The following is a 17,083-nucleotide window of genomic DNA, read 5'->3' as shown; positions in this document are numbered from 1 at the left end:
GCAGTCTATGACTGAGCCTCTAATTTTATCTGTTTGAACCTTTACCATGAAATGCGGAGTTGTCGGAGTGTTGGGAGTCGTGCCGCGCTCCAGTGAGATTTCGGCAGACCTTCGGAGGAAGGTGGCTGAAGTCTATCAGTCTGGACAGGGTTACACCACCATCTCCAAGGCCCTGGACCTCAATCGGACTATGGTCAGAGCCATTCTCACCAAGTGGAAGAAGTTTGGAACGGTGGTGAATCTACCTAGGAGTGGTCGTCCTGCGAAAATCTCCCCCCAGGCCAGAAGGATCATCATCAGTGAAGTCAAGAAGAACGCTTCTGCCTCGTCCCAGGAACTGCAGGCCTCTCTGGCCTCGGCTCAGGTGAATGTTCATGACTCAACCATTAGAAAGACTGCAAAACGGGAGAGTGGTGAGCCGGTAACCTCTCTTCCCTAAAAGGAACATGGCGGCTTGTCAAGAGTGCAGCGGAAATCTCCAGAATATCTCTACTCATCTCTAGAAGGGCGTTCTGTGCCACGAAGAATCAAAAGTACACTGTGTTCAGAAAAGGTATATGATGTTCCAGAGTTCGTGTGGGACTAATACTGTTCTATGGAATCAGAATAAAGAATTCACTCACCACCAGTGTACGGAAGTACTACCATGACCACCAGTGTAAGGAGGTACTACCATGACCACCAGTGTACGGAGGTACTACCATGACGACCAGTGTAAGGAGGTACTACCATGACGACCAGTGTAAGGAGGTACTACCATGACCACCAGTGTACGGAGGTACTGCCATGACCACCAGTGTACGGAGGTACTACCATGACCACCAGTGTACGGAGGTACTACCATAACCACCAGTGTAAAGAGGTACTACCATGACCACCAGTGTAAAGAGGTACTGCCATGACCACCAGTGTAAGGAGGTACTGCCATGACCACCAGTGTAAATAGGTACTACCATGACCACCAGTGTACGGAGATACTACCATGACCACCAGTGTATGGAGGTACTGCCATGACCACCAGTGTAAAGAGGTACTGCCATGACCACCAGTGTAAAGAGGTACTGCCATGACCACCAGTGTACGGAGGTACTACCATGACCACCAGTGTACGGAGGTACTGCCATGACCACCAGTGTAAAGAGGTACTGCCATGACCACCAGTGTAAAGAGGTACTGCCATGACCACCAGTGTAAGGAGGTACTGCCATGACCACCAGTGTAAGGAGGTACTACCATGACCACCAGTGTACGGAGGTACTACCATGACCACCAGTGTACGGAGGTACTACCATGACCACCAGTGTACGGAGGTACTACCATGACCGTGTCTCTGGGGTGTATCCCTGGGGGTTTGTCTCTGGGGTGTATCCCTGGGGGTGTGTCTCTGGAGTGTATTTTTGGGGGTGTGTCTCTGGGTTGTGTCTCTGGAGTGTATCTTTGGGGGGGTGTCACTGGGGTGTATCCCTGGGGGTGTGTCTCTGGGGTGTGTCTCTGGGGTGTGTCTCTGGGGTGTGTCTCTGGGTTGTGTCTCCCTGGGGGTGTGTCTCTGGGTTGTGTCTCTGGGTTGTGTCTCTGGGTTGTGTCTCTGGGGTGTGTCTCTGGGGTGTGTCTCTGGGTTGTGTCTCCCTGGGGGTGTGTCTCTGGGTTGTGTCTCTGGGTTGTGTCTCTGGGGTGTGTCTCTGGGGTGTGTCTCTGGGGTTGTGTCTCTGGGGTTGTGTCACTGGGGTGTGTCTCTGGGGGTGTGTCTCTGGGGGTGTGTCTCTGGGGTGTGTCTCTGGGGTGTATCCCTGGGGATGTGTCTCTGGGGTGTATCCCTGGGGGTGTGTCTCTGGAGTGTATTTTTGGGGGTGTGTCTCTGGGTTGTGTCTCTGGAGTGTATTTTTGGGGGTGTGTCTCTGAAGTGTATTTTTGGGGGGGTGTCACTGGAGTGTATCCCTGGGGGTGTGTCTCTGGGGTGTGTCTCTGGGGTGTGTCTCTGGGTTGTGTTTCTGGGGTGTGTCTCTGGGGTGTGTCTCTGGGGGGTGTGTCTCTGGGGGGTGTGTCTCTGGGGTGTGTCTCTGGGGTGTGTCTCTGGGGTGTGTGTCTCTGGGGGGTGTGTCTCGGGGGGGTGTCTCTGGGGGTGTGTCTCTGGGGGTGTGTTTTTGGGGGGGTGTCTCTGGGGGTGTGTCTCTGGGGGTGTGTCTCTGGGGGTGTGTATCCCTGGGAGTGTGTCTCTGGGGGGTGTCTCGGGGGGTGTCTCTGGGGGTGTGTCTCGGGGGGTGTCTCTGGGGGTGTGTCTCGGGGGGTGTCTCTGGGGGTGTGTCTCGGAGATGTGTCTCTCGGAGGTGTGTTTCTGGGGGTGTGTCTCGGGGGGTGTTTCTGGGGGGGTGTCTCGGAGGTGTGTCTCTGGGGGTGTGTCTCTGGGTGTGTCTCTGGGGGTGTGTCTCTGGGGGTGTGTCTCTGGGGTGTGTCTCTGGGGGGTTTGTCTCAGAGGTGTGTCTCGGGGGTGTGTCTCTGGGGGTGTGTCTCTGGGGGTGTGTCTCTGGGGGTGTGTCTCTGGGGGGTGTGTCTCTGGGGGGGTGTCTCTGGGGGGGTGTCTCGGGGGGGTGTCTCGGGGGGGTGTCTCTGGGGGTGTGTCTCTGGGACATTGACACACCTGGAAATGGTTTCACATCCATATAAAATGTATATTTATTGTGAATAATAATGATATATAGGGAATAATATCGATTTACTTCCTGATGTGATTTTGTATCTCCCCCCCTTTCATGCAGTGTCTCCGCCCCCCCAGAAGGTGAAGGACTTCCTCTCCCTGGGGGTGTGTCTCTGGGGTGTGTCTCTGGGGTGTGTCTCTGGGGTGTGTCTCTGGGTTGTGTTTCTGGGGTGTGTCTCTGGGGTGTGTCTCTGGGGGGTGTCTCTGGGGGGTGTGTCTCTGGGGGGTGTGTCTCTGGGGGGTGTGTCTCTGGGGTGTGTGTCTCTGGGGTGTGTCTCTGGGGTGTGTCTCTGGGGTCTCTTGGGGGGGTGTCTCTGGGGGGTGTGTCTCTGGGGGTGTGTCTCTGGGGGTGTGTTTTTGGGGGGGTGTCTCTGGGGGTGTGTCTCTGGGGGTGTGTATCCCTGGGAGTGTGTCTCTGGGGGGTGTCTCGGGGGGTGTCTCTGGGGGTGTGTCTCGGGGGGTGTCTCTGGGGGTGTGTCTCGGGGGGTGTCTCTGGGGGTGTGTCTCGGAGATGTGTCTCTCGGAGGTGTGTTTCTGGGGGTGTGTCTCGGGGGGTGTTTCTGGGGGGGTGTCTCGGAGGTGTGTCTCTGGGGGTGTGTCTCTGGGTGTGTCTCTGGGGGTGTGTCTCGGGGGTGTGTCTCTGGGGGGTTTGTCTCAGAGGTGTGTCTCGGGGGTGTGTCTCTGGGGGTGTGTCTCTGAGGGTGTGTCTCTGGGGGTGTGTCTCTGGGGGGTGTGTCTCTGGGGGTGTGTCTCTGGGGGGGGTGTCTCGGGGGGGTGTCTCGGGGGGGTGTCTCTGGGGGTGTGTCTCTGGGACATTGACACACCTGGAAATGGTTTCACATCCATATAAAATGTATATTTATTGTGAATAATAATGATATATAGGGAATAATATCGATTTACTTCCTGATGTGATTTTGTATTTCCCCCCCTTTCATGCAGTGTCTCCGCCCCCCCAGAAGGTGAAGGACTTCCTCTCCTGGAGGTTCAGCTCTCTGATTCTGCAGATTTGTGACCACCAGAAGCAGATGGAATCCATTGTGTACTTTTTTGGTCAGCGTCACCTGAGGCTGTCTGATTCATCATGGAGCCTGACAAGTATGGATGGGGGGATACCAGGGGACATCGCTGAATCTCTGGTGGGGGGGGATACCAGGGGACATTGCTGAATCTCTGGGGGGGTGATACCAGGGGACATTGCAGAATCTCTGTGCGGGGGGGATACCAGGGGACATCACTGAATCTCGGGGTTAATAGTACGTCCGCTGACACCAATGCTGGGGGTTAATGGTGCGTCCGCTGACAGCAATGCTGGGGGTTAATAGTGCGTCCGCTGACAGCAATGCTGGGGGTTAATAGTGCGTCCGCTGACACCAATGCTGGGGGTTAATAGTGCGTCCGCTGACACCAATGCTGGGGGTTAATAGTGCGTCCGCTGACACCAATGCTGGGGGTTAATAGTGCGTCCGCTGACAGCAATGCCGTGGTTAATAGTGCGTCCGCTGACAGCAATGCTGGGAGTTAATAGTGCGTCCGCTGACACCAATGCCGGGGTTAATAGTGCATCCGCTGACACCAATGTTGGGGGTTAATAGTGCGTCTGCTGACACCAATGCTGGGGGTTAATAGTGCGTCCGCTGACACAAATGGTGGGAGTTAATAGTGTGTCCGCTGACACCAATGCCGGGGTTAATAGTGCGTCTGCTGACACCAATGCTGAGAGTTAATAGTGCGTCCGCTGACACCAATGCTGAGGGTTAATAGAGCATCCGCTGACACCAATGCCGGTCCCAGTAACTCCTCTGACATACACCTGGATGACAATCCCCCAACAAGCATAGCGCCCCCCATTGTTTTCCGTGCGTTGCCCTATGCCCCACAAGCCTGACAAAGTATCTCATGACGCGTTCCGCTTTGTTTTATTTCCCGTGCATTTTGCCACATTTCTTGTATTGGGGTCTCACGTTTTGGGGGGAAATTTACAATAAATGGCACTACAAGCGTGAGGCAGATATTTTTGCGTGTTCCGGGATTGCGTGGAAACGTGCATTTCTGTGCGCATTACCGGAACGCGCAGATGTGACCGGAGACTGATATGGTGGAAAGCTGGCATGCCGCGTTCCGCCATATTTCCATTTATATTCCTTTGTTCCCTGTTCCAATTTTTCCTTTTCCCCAAGTATGGGGCATGAGTGATTGTCCATACAGAGCAGGAGATCTATGGGGGGGAGGGTGGTCAGTAGATCAATAGAGCATATGACTGGAAGCAGGGGGCCAAGACAAGGGGGGGGGGTCACATGACCCAGGCATTATGCTCAGGGTCAGGGCACAGGTGACAGGCTCCCTCTCCTAGCACCTCCCCCACAACATTACGTCATACTCCTTCACCCCGCCCCTACCTATTCTGCTCCACCCACTTCTCAGTCTGATATCTCCTACACCGAGAGATTAGATGAGTCTCCTCCCACATAAAGTCCCTGGCTCCACCTCCTGCACAGGCTGATAGGTTCATGGAGCCCTCACTAACATGGCGGGCCGCCCACAAGTCCTGGTCCATTGAGCAGCAGTCATTGGTTGCTAGAGATGCTGGCATGCCTAGCAACCAATGACTTCACGTGCCTGCTGTGTGCCCTGCAGCACATTTCTCTTGCCAGCTCCCACCTTCTGCCTGCCAGGCTATAGGGAGTTCTCCTACAGGTACACTGAGCTCTGTGATGGGGCAACTGATCTATGGGGGTACTCTGATGGAGGCAACTAATCTATGGGGGCATGATGATGAGGCAACTAATCTATGGGGGCAGTTTGATGGGGCAATTAATCTATGGGGACACTGTAATGGGGCAACTGACCTATATATGTACTCTGATGGGTGCAGCTAATCTAAGAGGACATTCTGATGGGGTAACTGATCTATTGGGGCACTCTGATGGGGCAAGTGATTTGTGGAGGTACACGGATAGGGCCAACTGATTTATGGGGGAATCCGAAATACAAAAATGTACTATACTTCAGCTGACCAGTCCTTAGATATGGTGGCTGCATTCATTTTCTTTTCCCTTTGTCTTTGATCCTGCCAGTAACTTCCTGTCCTAGGGTGACAACACTCACTGTACTGAATCTATGGAGACGTTGTGTTGTCACCGTAGGACAGAAAGTGTTTGGACAACAGAATACTCCCCCCCTGTCTATAACATAGTGAGGTGATGTTTTGTAGTCCACATAGAGAACTGGGACTAAAAAACAGTCCAGAGAAAACGAGAGCAGAAAGTTCTGAGCTCTGTATATTTCCAGCAGGATGAAAAGTGACATTTTTGCACTTGTAGAAGGGATAGAAGAATACGGTATATTCTATTTCTTCATTCAGACTTGTAAAGTTGCTGAGAAGTCCACTTTAAGGTCTGCCTGGAGTCCTGCTATGAAGCCTTGATTGCTGAGCTCTTCTTGTCCAGGATAGGGAGTCTTACGTCTTCTCTTCTTCTTGTCACAGGAAGAATACCTCAGCTCCTTGTTAAGTGAATATCAAGAGAAAGATGAAGTGGAGCAACAAAGAGCGCTGTGTGCCAAAGCCTGCCGAAGATCCTCCAAGGGTAAGTACTAATAATCCTGCTTCACCACAGCGACACACTTTATTTTCTATCAAAGCTGCTGCTAGAATGGAAATCACCTTGCCTTAAGTGTGGACCCCCGAGCAGAGGAAATATTTTGGCACTTACTGGGCATGGACACACCGTGGCCTCCCCTTTCTAACCGTCTAACCACCCTATTGGTCTGTGTAGCTTCCTGTCATACATGTACTGCATTATGACCACTAGATGGAGCTGAGGATCATCCTTATTTTCTTATTCCTGCTGGGGGGATGTCAGTGTCAGGATGGGGGGTGTTGGTGTAATATTCCTGGGGGGACGTCAGTGTCAGGATGGGGGGTGTCGGTGTAATATTCCTGGGGGGTGTCAGGATGGGGGGTGTCGGTGTAATATTCTTGGGGGGACGTCAGTGTCAGGATGGGGGGTGTCGGTGTAATATTCCTGGGGGGTGTCAGGATGGGGGTGTTGGTGTAATAATTCTGGGGGGGCGTCAGTGTCAGGATGGGGGGTGTCGGTGTAATATTCCTGGGGGAACGTCAGTGTCAGGATGGGGGGTGTCGGTGTAATATTCCTGCTGGGGGGACGTCATTGTCAGGATGTGGGGGTGTCAGTGTAATATTCATGTTGGGGGGATATGGGTGTAATATTCATGTTGAGGGGGTATGGGTGTAATATTCCTGCTGGGGGGTATGTGTGTAATATTCCTGCTGGGAGGGTGTCGGTGTAATATTCATGTTGGGTGGGTATGGGTGTAATATTCATGTTGGGGCTTGTCGGTGTAATATTCCTGATGGGGGAGTATGGGTGTAATATTCATGTTGGGGGGGTATGGGTGTATTATTCATGTTGGGGGGACGTTTGTGCAGGAAGTTCTTGTCGTATGATGGACACGGCGAGGATTTGGTCACACCTAGGTGTTCTGGATTCCCGAATCGGTGCAAAACGCAGCACACGCTTGCAATCCCTTTACTTTCAATATCATCCCAATTGAGGCGTGATTTTGCCGCGATTGTTGCCTGACGGCCTATGGGAAATAGGCATCCCGCAATTTTTTTTGTGTGATTTGTCAGGTGACAATATTGTCCCATGATTGGGGTGTCATTGAAAATAACTGGATCACAATCTGGAATCGCAGTAATTCCGCCCACGATCCGGAAGGCCTAGGTGTGATCGCAGCCTAAGCGTCTTCTATCAGTTGCTGGGTTCACCTTCTATAGATTCTGGGGGAACATTTTCTTCCTCAAACATTCCACACATTCGCTTCATTCTTCATTCCACCCTTGTATAGCGCTTTTCTCTCTGAGGACTCCAAGTATTGGAGAAGGCGTTGGCCGGGAATCGAACCCGGGTCAGCTGCTTGAAAGGCAGCTATGCTCACCACTGCATCACCAACGCAAGGTAGCATGTCTTTTTAGTGTGGGAGGAAACCGGAGTACCCGGAGGAAACCCACTCAAGCACAGGGAGAACATGCAAACTCCATGCAGATAGTGTCCTGGTCAGGATTTGAACCATGGACCCCAGTGCTGCAAGGCTAACCCCTAAGCCTCTGTGCTGCCTGTATGCGGCCTCTGTTCTCTAAGGCCCGCCCCCGCTGAACTGAGTTCATCAATTATGTCCACTCAAAGCGCCTCCAAAAGAAATCCAAACTTATCCTAAACTGCAATCTATGTATATAACACTCCAAAGAACACCCAAAGAATACCGGCCTCCAACCTCCCCTCAGCCGGTCCAACACACGCCCGAGGGGGAGTATGGAAGAGGGAGAGAGGGATGAAAGGAGGGGGGAGGAGAGGTTAGGGGTAAGGAAGGGGTGTGGGGGTTCCCCCCAACCCTCACCCCCTTCTTTCTCCAACCTCCCCCCCTTTTCCTCCTTCTCTCCCTCTTCCATACTCCCCTTTGTTCTTCAGGTGATTATGTTTTGGCGACGTATTGTCGAACCTTAAAGCTTCTGCAGAAGCTGCAGAAAGGTGAATAGAGGGCTGATGGGAAGACCCTCCGGTTACTGGAGTGGCAGCTCGCACCACGGTAGGGACCTGTGTTGGTACAGCCGTACCCGGTCCCAGGGAGGCTTCCCCAGACTTTTTGTTGAGTCTTCTTCTAGGAACAGCCAATTGTCTTGTTTGTCCAGCTGCATTGATAGTTGGTGATTCAGAAGTTCCAGTGCTGCAAGGCTAACCCCTAAGCCTCTGTGCTGCCTGTATGCGGTCTCTGTTCTCTAAGGCCCACCCCCGCTGAACTGAGTTCATCAATTATGTCCACTCAAAGCACCTCCAGAAGAAATCCAAACTTATCCTAAACTGCAATCTATGTATATAACACTCCAAAACACACCCAAAGAATACCGGCCTCCAACCTCCCCTCAGCCGGTCCAACACACGCCCGAGGGGGAGTATGGAAGAGGAAGAGAGGGAGGAAAGGAGGGGGGAGGAGAGGTTAGGGGTAAGGAAGGGGTGTGGGGGTTCCCCCCAACCCTCACCCCCTTCTTTCTCCAACCTTTCCCCCCCTTTTCCTCCCTCTCTCCCTCTTCCATACTCCCCCTTGTTCTTCAGGTGATTATGTTTTGGCGACGTATTGTCGAACCTTAAAGCTTCTGCAGAAGCTGCAGAAAGGTAAATAGAGGGCTGATGGGAACACCCTCCGGTTACTGGAGTGGCAGCTCGCACCACGGTAGGGACCTGTGTTGGTACAGCCATACCCGGTCCCAGGGAGGCTTCCCCAGACTTTTTGTTGAGTCTTCTTCTAGGAACAGCCAATTGTCTTGTTTGTCCAGCTGCATTGATAGTTGGTGATTCAGTAGTTCCAAAAACGAAAATGGAGGGCTGATGGGAAAACCCTCTGGTTACTGAAGTGGCAGCCACCAGTGTAGGGACCTGTGTTGGTACAGCCATACCTGGTCCCTCGGGAGGGTTCCTCAGAATTTTTGTTGAGTCTTTTTCTAGGAACAGTCAATCATCTTGTTTATCCATTTACATTCATAGTTGGTGATTCAGAAGCTCCAAAAAGGGAAATAGAGGGCTGATGGGAAGGCCCTCTGGATACTAGAGTGGCAGCCGCCACCAGTGTAGGGACCTGTGTTGGTAAAGCCGTGCCTGGTCCCTGGGAGGGTTCCTCAGACTTTTAGTTGAGTCTGTGATTCATGAGCTGCTGATGAACGTCACATTCTGCCAGAGTCTCAGTGGTAACGCCACAATCTGCCGGTGTCTTAGTGGGAAAGTTGCATTCTGCCCGAGTCTCAACAGAATCGTTGCATGCTGGAGGAGTCTCGATGTGAATGACACGTGGTTGATTTAACATTTTTTCCACCCTTTTGGTTATTTTCTTTCCCAACAGAGCTGCACCCTGCTCATTTAAGTGCAGTCCATCCCTGCTGTAGAGCAAGTGACTAATTGAAAAGTCAGTCCAGGTCTCCATGAAGCCAAACCCCTCCTTCCTGCACCAATTCTTCAGCCACTTGCTAAGCTCCTTAAGCTCCTGTTGCCTCCTTGGTGTGGCTCGAGGTACAGGCAGTATTTCTGAAAATGCTGCCTTGGAGGTCCTTTTCTTCAATATAGCCCCTAAGTCCCTGAAATCATTTTGTAGGGTGCTCCATTTTCTTCTAATGTTGTCATTGGTTCCAATATGTACCATGACAACTGGATCCTCCCCAGCCCCATCCAACAATCCGTCCATCCGATCTGCAATGTCCCGAACTCGTGCGACTGGGAAACAATATACTGTTCGTTGATCGGGGTCATTCTGACAGATTGCCCTCTCTGTCCCACTAATAACGGAGTCCCCTAACACCAGGATCTGCCTATCCTTTTCTTTAAGCTTGCCCTCATCTTCATGGGAGGAGATATTCAAATGGCTGCCCTGGTATTTTGGTGGATTCTCAACATGAACCTCACATTGTGCTGTAGTCTCAACATGAATGTGACATTCAGGTGGTGTCTCAATGTGAATTTCACATACTGGTGGAGTATCCGTGTGAATGTCACATGCTGGTGGAGTATCTGTGTGAACGTCACATGCTGGTGGAGTCTCCGTGTGAACTACACATGCTGGTGGAGGCTCCGTGTGAACATCACAAGCTGGTGGTGTCTCCGTGTGAACGTCACATGCTGGTGGTGTCTCCGTGTGAACGTCACATGCTAGTGGAATCTCCATGTGAACATCCCATGCTGGTGAAGTCTCCGTGTTAACGTCACATGCTGATGGTGTCTTCGTGTGAACGTCACATGCTGGTGGTGTCTCCGTGTGAACGTCACATGCTGGTGGTGGATTTAACATTTTTTCCACCCTTTTGGTTATTTTCTTTCCCAACAGAGCTGCACCCTGCTCATTTAAGTGCAGTCCATCCCTGCTGTAGAGCAAGTGACCAACTGAAAAGTCAGTCCAGGTCTCCATGAAGCCAAACCCCTCCTTCCTGCACCAGTTCTTCAGCCACTTGCTAAGCTCCCTAAGCTCCTGTTGCCTCCTTGGTGTGGCTCGAGGTACAGGCAGTATTTCTGAAAATGCTGCCTTGGAGGTCCTTTTCTTCAATATAGCCCCTAAGTCCCTGAAATCATTTTGTAGGGTGCTCCATTTTCTTCTAATGTTGTCATTGGTTCCAATATGTACCATGACAACTGGATCCTCCCCAGCCCCATCCAACAATCCGTTCATCCGATCTGCAATGTCCCGAACTCGTGCGACTGGGAAACAATATACTGTTCGTTGATCGGGGTCATTCTGACAGATTGCCCTCTCTGTCCCACTAATAACGGAGTCCCCTACCACCAGGATCTGCCTATCCTTTTCTTTAAGCTTGCCCTCATCTTCATGGGAGGAGATATTCAAATGGCTGCCCTGGTATTTTGGTGGGTTCTCAACATGAACCTCACATTGTGCTGTAGTCTCAACATGAATGTGACATTCAGGTGGTGTCTCAATGTGAATGTCACATGCTGGTGGAGTATCCTTGTAAACGTCACATGCTGGTGGAGTCTCCGTGTGAACTACACATGCTGGTGGAGGCTCCGTGTGAACGTCACATGCTGGTGGTGTCTCCGTTTGAATGTCACATGCTGGTGGTGTCTCCGTTTGAATGTCACATGCTGGTGGTGTCTCCGTTTGAATGTCACATGCTGGTGGTGTCTCCGTTTGAATGTCACATGCTGGTGGTGTCTCCGTTTGAACATCACATGCTGGTGGTGTCTTCATGTGAATGTCACATGCTGGTGGAATCTCCATGTGAACATCCCATGCTGGTGAAGTCTCCGTGTTAACGTCACATGCTGATGGTGTCTTCGTGTGAACGTAACATGCTGGTGGCGTCTCCATGTGAACGTCACATGCTGGTGGCGTCTCCGTGTGAACGTCACATGCTGGTGGCGTCTCCGTGTGAACGTCACATGCTGGTGGCGTCTCCGTGTGAATGTCACATGCTGGTGGCGTCTCAATATAGCTTTCATATTCTGTCTCGCTCACCGGGGTAGTCCTGCCTTGTGAGCTGTGTCTGCAGTAAATACCGCGTACATCTGCAATAAAAAAGAAGAATCAGATTTAGCACCTTCACCTACAATATATATATATATATATATATATATATATATATATATATATATATATATATACACAACATAAAATTATGGAGAGAAAAGTTCAAAATTCCAGTGCAAGGGACAATAAATAATCCCAACATGACAGGGACACAGGGATGACTAATGGCCTTCATATAAAAATTTTGGTTGCCTGGCAGTTATGCCGACCCACTAAAATGAAAAAGGGGTCTGATTCTTCACTTTCGGGTGCGGTGGAGTAATCTGCAGTGCTTCTGTTTCTTATTATTAAACACCCCTGATGATGAATGCAGACATATTTAATAAATAGCATCCCCCAGGACACCTACAGTGTCCCATCTGATAACAAATAGAGATCATACACCCATCAGCATGACCAACATACACATAAGAAGGGCCTGAAGATCAAACCTACCATGCGTATCCTCAAAACTCACCGTATCTGTCAGAACAAAGACATAGCAGCCACCTCCTGCTCCATGGCCTGCTCTGTGGCTGGGGCCACCAGTCCCATCTGGCCTGGTGGGCGCTATGTCTTTTTTCTGACAGATACGGTGAGTTTTGAGGATACGCTTGGTAGGTTTGATCTTCAGGCCCTTCTTATGTGTATGTTGGTCTTGGTGATGGGTGCATGATCTCTATTTGTTATCAGATGGGACACTGTAGGTGGCCTGGGTACCTCTTCTTACATCAGTTTTGGACCCTTTAGTAGTGTGCATTAGCTTGATTACATTCTATATACATGGTGAGTTTTATGTTCATGTTGTGTGCTTCTCTGTATAGTGCTGACCCTCATGGATATTCATTAGGGGTGCAACGGATCAAAAAACTCACGGTTCGGATCGTTCCTCGGATCAGGAGTCACGGTTCGGATCAACAAAAAAAATCTCCCCCACTGTAATATCCACAATCTCCCCCACTGTAATATATTAGCAGGGTATGGCAGAGTATTCCAGGGTATTGGCGGGTATATTAGCAGGGTATGGCAGAGTATTGGCAGGGTATGGCAGAGTATTGGCAGGGTATGGCAGAGTATTGGCAGGGTATGGAAGAGTATTGGCAGGGTATTGGCAGGGTATGGCAGAGTATTGGCAGGGTATGGCAGAGTATTGACAGGGTATGGCAGAGTATTGGCAGGGTATGGCAGAGTATTGTCAGGGCATTGCAGAGTATTGGCAGGGCATGGCAGAGTATTGTCAGGGCATGGCAGAGTATTGTCAGGGCATGGCAGAGTATTGGCAGGGCATGGCAGAGTATTGGCAGGGTATGGCAGAGTATTCTCAGGGCATTGCAGAGTATTGGCAGGGCATTGCAGAGTATTGGCAGGAGTCACGGTTCGGATCAACAAAAAAAAATTTCCCCCACTGTAATATCCACAATCTCCCCCACTAATATATTAGCAGGGTATGGCAGAGTATTGCCGGGTATTGGCGGGTATATTGGCAGAGTATTGGCAGGGTATTGGCAGGGTATTGGCAGGGTATGGCAGGGTATGGCAGGGTATGGCAAAGTATTGGCAGGGTATGGCAGAGTATTGGCAGGGTATGGCAGAGTATTGGCAGGGTATGGCAGAGTATTGGCAGGGTATGGAAGAGTATTGGCAGGGTATTGGCAGGATATGGCAGAGTATTGGCAGGGTATGGCAGAGTATTGGCAGGGTATGGCAGAGTATTGGCAGAGTATTGCAGAGTATTGGCAGGGTATGGGAGAGTATTGTCAGGGCATTGCAAAGTATTGTCAGGGCATTGCAGAGTATTGGCAGAGCATTGCAGAGTATTGGCAGGGCATTGCAGAGTATTGGCAGGGCATTGGCAGGGCATTGCAGAGTATTGTCAGGGCATTGCAGAGTATTGTCAGGGCGCATTGCAGAGTATTGTCAGGGCGCATTGCAGAGTATTGTTAGGGCATTGCAGAGTATTGTCAGGGCATTGCAGAGTATTGGCAGAAGTCACGGTTCGGATCAACAAAAAAAAATCTCCCCCACTGTAATATCCACAATCTCCCCCACTGTAATATATTAGCAGGGTATTGGCAGGGTATTGGCGGGTATATTGGCAGAGTATTGGCAGGGTATGGCAGAGTATTGGCAGGGTATGGAAGAGTATTGGCAGGGTGTGGAAGAGTATTGGCAGGGTATGGAAGAGTATTGGCAGGGTATTGGCAGGGTATGGCAGAGTATTGGCAGGGTATGGCAGAGTATTGGCAGGGTATTGGCAGGGTATGGCAGAGTATTGGCAGGGTATGGCAGAGTATTGGCAGGGTATGGCAGAGTATTGGCAGGGTATTGGCAGGGTATGGCAGAGTATTGGCAGGATATGGCAAAGTATTGGCAGGGTATGGCAGAGTATTGGCAGAGTATTGCAGAGTATTGGCAGGGTATGGAAGAGTATTGTCAGGGCATTGCAGAGTATTGTCAGGGCATTGCAGAATATTGTCAGGGCATTGCAGAATATTGTCAGGGCATTGCAGAGTATTGGCAGGGCATTGACAGGGCATTGCAGAGTATTGTCAGGGCATTGCACAGTATTGTCAGGGCGCATTGCAGAGTATTGTCAGGGCGCATTGCAGAGTATTGTCAGGGCATTGCAGAGTATTGGCAGGAGTCACGGTTCGGATCAACAAAAAAAAATCTCCCCCACTGTAATATCCACAATCTCCCCCACTGTAATATATCAGCAGGGTATTGGTGGGTATATTGGCAGAGTATTGGCAGGGTATTGGCAGAGTATTGGCAGGGTATGGCAGAGTATTGGCAGGGTATTGGCAGGGTATTGGCAGGGTATGGCAGAGTATTGGCAGGGTATGGAAGAGTATTGTCAGGGCATTGCAGAGTATTGTCAGGGCATTTCAGAGTATTGTCAGGGCATTGCAGAGTATTGGGAGGAGTCACGGTTCGGATCAACAAAAAAAAATCTCCCCCACTGTAATATCCACAATCTCCCCCACTGTAATATATTAGCAGGGTATGGCAGAGTATTGCAGGGTATTGCCGGGTATTGCAGGGTATTGGCAGAGTATTGGCAGAGTATTGGCAGGGTATGGCAGAGTATTGACAGGGTATGGCAGAGTATTGGCAGGGTATTGGCAGGGTATGGCAGGGTATTGGCAGGGTATGGCAGAGTATTGGCAGGGTATTGGCAGGGTATTGCAGAGTATTGGCAGAGTATTGCAGAGTATTCTCAGGGCATTGCAGAGTATTCTCAGGGCATTGCAGAGTATTCTCAGGGCATTGCAGAGTATTGGCAGGGCATTGCAGAGTATTGGCACTGCTGCCATCCGAACTCTCCCCTCCACTGTACAGATCAGTACACAGAGGGGAGAGAGGAACCGGCGTCATGACATAACGCCGGTTTGTTACAAGTGATCGCTCCGTCATTTGACGGAGCGATCACGTGGTAAACGGCCGCCGGGTGTACCAAGATGGCTGCCGCTCCGGAGCTAGGCCGAAGCCGCGGCCTTTCCTATGGCCGAGGCCACAGAGCGCTCCGCGGATCGCGGGTGTCCCGATCTGCGGAGGTTGATCCGTACGGATCACGGATCAATGACGATCCGTTGCACCCCTAATATTCATTGAACATATTTATGTTGTTATATCTTTTTGATACACATTTACTTTGATAACAGAAATGTTAATTTACGGTCATGCATACTTACTAAAAATTCTTTATAAAAATTTTTGTAATTATTGTTGTTTATTTTTTATTTTGATTGTATTTGTCTTTTTGTAGCTACATATTGCTTTATAAGCTCCTGCAGAAGCTGAAAAGTGAAACATGTCAAGCAACAAGCATCACGCTGGTTACAGCAACTACTTTATGTGTATATTGTACATGTGCACTGAATTGTCTTTATGAAATGTGGACAACATTCATTGTCCCCCCGTTTCTTTTAAAACTTTAGACTCCAATAACAATGTTTTTATAACAAAATATATTTTTGTGTGTTTTGGCACCATTAAAGAAGATCCTGTTCCTTTAAAGCCTGTTATAGAGCACAGTGCTTGTGCTGTGTATGAAATAGCTGGCTGATCCTACCAGTTTCTACCCTTCCCCCTCTGCGCTGACTCCCATGTATCAGGGCTGCAGAGTCCTGAGACCGGAGTCCTGACAGAGGCTTCTTACCACGTGATCATCGCGTGAACCTGGAAGTGCCGGGAAACAGCATTCCTCGGTTCGCGCTAACAGGGAGAGCCAATCGGCAGCTCTCTCTGTCAGAGGGGGGGTCTGTGCTGATAATCAGCACATTGATTATCAGTGCAGCCCCCATGAGAGGTGCCCAACAACTGCCAGCAGTGCCCCCTCAAAGTCTCTCAGTGCCCACCACAGTGCCAATCAGTGCCCACCACAGTGCCAATCAGTGCCCATCACAGTCCCCACCACAGTGCCAATCAGTGCCCATCAGTGCTGCCTATAAGTGTCCATCAGTGCTGCATATCAGTGCCAACTCATCAGTGCATCCTCGTGGATTTTGGGAGGGGGGACCCACGCCATTTTTTTTTTTCAAATTTTGGCGCAGGGTTCCCATTAATATCCATACCAGACCTGAATGACCTGGTATGGATTTTGGGGGGGCACCCAAGCAATTTCTTCTTTTATTTTGATGCAGGGTTCCCCTTGGGGACAGGGGGGGACCCATGCCGTTTTTTTCAATGATTTTTATCTATATTGCCAGGATCCTACAATACATAACAGGCGCAAGCAATTTTAAAAGACATTTTTTCCTTTAGAAATGTAATTTTGCTGCAGTACTGTTCTGAACATGGGAAAGATGCACTACTTTACAAGCAGGACACCCCTCCAGGCACGATATTTAAAGGAATATTTCATTTTTATTGTTTCACTTTAAGCATTATTAAAATCACTGCTCCTGAAAAAAATGCTGTTTTTTAAACTTTTTTTGCATTGATACATGTCTTTTGGGGCAGGACTCGGATCCCCATACACTTTTTATGGCAATAACTTGCATATAAGCCTTTAAAATGAGCACTTTTGATTTTTCATGTTTGTGTCCCATAGACTTTAACGGTGTTCGCACAAATTTGTGGCCTGTTCGCAAGTTCTGGTGCGAACTAAACTGGGAGTGTTTGGCTCATCCCTACCCAATAGCCAATGGCACACGAGCATGGTTGATACCATAATATTAATGCCTCAAATGCAAAACATTATTGTATAGTAGAGCTGCACAATTAATCGTTAAAAAATCGTGATCTCGATTCAACCCCTCTGACGATCTCTATTGCAGAGTTTGCCGATTCTTTCATATAACA

At 50.0% G+C, this 17,083-nt stretch overlaps 1 long non-coding RNA gene and 1 other non-coding gene across 2 annotated transcripts; one reads left to right on the top strand and one right to left on the bottom strand.

Moving 5' to 3' along the window:
- The first annotated feature begins 1,206 nt into the window (after window positions 1–1,206).
- Window positions 1,207–15,888, top strand: LOC141134415 (uncharacterized). The gene is made up of 4 exons (XR_012243138.1): window positions 1,207–1,310; window positions 3,635–3,790; window positions 6,180–6,279; window positions 15,546–15,888. It is a non-coding gene; the product is annotated as an uncharacterized lncRNA (long non-coding RNA).
- Window positions 7,600–7,671, bottom strand: TRNAE-UUC (transfer RNA glutamic acid (anticodon UUC)). The gene has a single exon. It is a non-coding gene; the product is annotated as a tRNA-Glu (tRNA).
- Window positions 15,889–17,083: the final 1,195 nt, after the last annotated feature.

The sequence above is a fragment of the Aquarana catesbeiana genome, linkage group LG03, assembly GCF_042186555.1.
Source record: "Aquarana catesbeiana isolate 2022-GZ linkage group LG03, ASM4218655v1, whole genome shotgun sequence".
Classification (NCBI taxonomy): domain Eukaryota; kingdom Metazoa; phylum Chordata; class Amphibia; order Anura; family Ranidae; genus Aquarana; species Aquarana catesbeiana.
The sequence above is the reverse complement of the archived record's forward strand: the minus strand, read 5'-3'. Positions and strand labels throughout refer to the sequence as shown.